The sequence below is a fragment of the Ursus americanus genome, chromosome 11 (assembly GCF_024610735.1).
Source record: "Ursus americanus isolate L20-20 chromosome 11, mUrsAme1.1.p, whole genome shotgun sequence".
NCBI lineage: Eukaryota > Metazoa > Chordata > Mammalia > Carnivora > Ursidae > Ursus > Ursus americanus.
In genome coordinates this window covers 13,260,046-13,263,205 of record NC_142137.1, presented here as the reverse complement: position 1 = coordinate 13,263,205, position 3,160 = coordinate 13,260,046, and the positions used below count along the sequence as shown (strand labels likewise).

General features: G+C 42.5%; 1 pseudogene; it reads left to right on the top strand.

Annotated features, from left to right (window-relative positions):
• The first annotated feature begins 1,545 nt into the window (after window positions 1-1,545).
• LOC123798588 (CUGBP Elav-like family member 4 pseudogene) lies at window positions 1,546-2,341 on the top strand (annotated as a pseudogene).
• Window positions 2,342-3,160: the final 819 nt, after the last annotated feature.

The window sequence follows — 3,160 nt, the reverse complement described above, 5'->3', positions numbered from 1 at the left end:
GTTTCGGTATATTCGTGGCCTTTATGAACTATCCAATAAACAGATGCACACATTCTCAATTGAATGAAGAAGAGTAGACTATAAATCTTTAAATAAGAAATTACTCAGGATAAACCCACATGGATTATGTTAAGAAAACTGTCCCTTAACATTAGTGATTTCATAAGATGAATTCCAACGCAGTATGATTCCCTAAACCCAAACAGCACTGCTTTGCTACAGCATCTGCACTTGTTGCTGGTCTAAGGCAACGAGCGCTGGCTGTACAACTGGATAGGGAGCACAATGCCTCAGGTAGACACTTACCTCAAGAAACAGGCAAGAAACCTCATATCTGATCAGCAACAGCACATCTCTCTCAGCAGTATATTCCAGACCATAATCTGCCATGACCAAAAAAGCAGGTTGGTGAGGAATATAACATAGGGCTGTCAGATTTAACAAATAAAAATTTAGGACATTCAATTCAATTTAAATTTAGGTAGGCAATGGACAATTTCTCACTATAAATATATACTAAATATTGCATCCTGTATTTTATCTGGCAACTCTATATAATAAGCTTCCAAAGACAGATAATAAGAATATATTCAAAGGCCAGGAAAATAGAAACCATTTTATATATTTCAGAGACAATTTAATCAGAAAAATGGTTACATGGGTGTGGGAAGGCCTAAGAGAGCAAAAGGGAAATGGTGAGGTATCTCAGATATTAGTAATTATAGGAAAGAGCTATAATCTGCAGGGTTGGGGGACAAAAGAGAGGGGCTTACTTCCCTGTAGCCCCCAATGAACTGGAGAGATTGCCTGGCTGTACCTAGACCTTGACAAGGGGACCCGCCATTGATACTGCAACAGGGGGAAGAAATACCCAAATCAAAGTATGAACACCAAAAAAAGTGCCAGGTGGGGATAACAAGAGCACCAAGGAAGACAAGGGGCTGATTCTGACTGCTGACTTTGGGAAGAGGCTCTTTTCAGAATAGGTGTCGGCTACTGCTGTATTAGTGCCCATATGAGTCGTCCTCCTCCAACCATTGGTAGAGCCCAGCCAGAAATCAGTTGGCAAGGAACTCTAAGAAATATCATTCCCCACTCATTAAAATACACAGAGAAGCACAGAAAAGTGTAAATAGGGGCAGAAGGCAATTCCTCAAGCAAAGAGCATCTTTTTAAAAATCTGGACAAAAGAATAAGATTCAGGAAAAAAATTGAGAAAAGAACAGTAATTTAAGTTCCAAAAATTAACAAACTAAAGAATTGACAGCTGAAGTGACAGAATTAATAAGAAAGACAAAGACTCTATGTAAGTATAAATAATTTCATCAGAGTGGTTAGGATAATATTTCTCATAAAAAAGAATTAGATTTCCTATAAACTGCAAATAAATTTGGCAAGGTAAGATTAAAATTATTTCAGCTAACAGGCAGAAGAGAAAAAATGACCAATACCAGAGTTCAAATTAATCAAATGGAGGAAGATCCCAGAGAATTTTTCTTAGTGTTATAAACACATTAAAAAAAAAAAAATGGAAAGAGCTAGATTATGCTGGGAGCCTCATCCAGTCTGGTGGTCAAGTTTGCCGACGCTGACAAGGAGTACACAATGCAGCGAATGCAACAGATGGCTGGCCAGATGGGCACGTTCGACCCCATGGCTGCCCCGTTTGGGGCCTAAGGCACCGACACACAGGCACTGACATAGCAGCAAGCGGCACTAATGGCGTCAGTCGAGCAGGATGGCTGTCTGAACCGTATGGCTACCTTCGTTGCTGCCCAGATGCAGCAGATGGCGGCCCTCAACAGGAACGGCCTGGTGGCCTCACCCATAACCCCAACCTCAGGTGGCAGCAACTCTTGGGGCATCACTTCACCAGCTGTGCGTCCCTAGCGTCGCATCCCCTCCTGGGGTGAACAGCTCACCAGCCTACCCCCAACAGACCAGTGGGCAACCTGCAGTGGAAGCTGTGTTTACCAAAGGCATCCACCCCTAGACAGCACAGAGCCCCACCGGCACAGACAGCCTGCAGCAGGCCTACGCTGCAGTCAAAAGTATGCATGTCCAGCCGCCCACTGTGCTGACTATGGTCAGGTAAGACAGGTCTTTCTGTCCTCAGGAAGTTCCAGTGATCTGTCAGCAACAGAGAGAAGGCTCTATGAGCGCCAACAACTCGACCAGTGTGCAGACCATCAGCCAGGCCACGAACAGCTTCCAGATGGGTGCGAAGAGGCTCAAAGTGCAGCCAAAGCAACCCTGAGAGACCCATCACCCATACTTGCGACCCGAGAGTCTCTTTCCTCCGCCTGAGGGAGACCAGGACTCGCATAGGGCAGAATGCTGAACAGGCTACATTAAAAAAAAAAAAAAAAAAAACCCTCTCTCAATATATATTTAAAAATAAGAACCATTGTGACATATCAGCTAATATCAATCAAGCTGAAAACTCCAGACACACTCTGTGAGCTGTAACAACATTTCGTTAAGGAAAGTATAGAATCTGTGGGGTTCAGAGGGCACGTGTTTGCAGGAAAAATATATATGACATAAAGAAGAAGATGAAGAAAAATGAGAAGAAAAAAAGCACAAAAAAGGGGCAACTTTACAACAAAATAATCTGAGACCAGATGTGGATGCTGAAGGGCTGGAAGTGGGAAGAAACGCTGCTCACTGATCCCCAGGGCATTTCTAGCCCATGGGCACTTGAGGCAGGCTGGGGCTGTGTGTCAGCCTGGTTCCCAAGGGGCAGCTGGAAAGATGCCACTGAGCATCTCTATTATTTCTTTAGGTATTTTGGGACCAAAAGATCAAAGTTTTTATTGCAAATGTGTAGCTCCATGTCAAATAGAGGGTGGGTGAAAGAGAATCTCCTTTCTGACTCATCGCTGTTCTTGAAACAGCTTAGAGTAATTCTCTGAAAAATGTAATAAAAAACAAAATTTAAAAACTACAAAAAACAAAAAAAGGAAAAATGCTTCAGTGCTTTTAAAACAGCAAAATAATAGTTCTTTGATACTTTGAGAGGGGCTTTGGTTACCCTCATTCAAGTCTATGACACTTTCCTATGGTTTTCTATATTGTATGTCTGGATGGAGCTGTTAAGATAAACACATGGGTGGATATTTGGAGAAAGCAACAAAAATATTAGAGCTCATTAACCGTG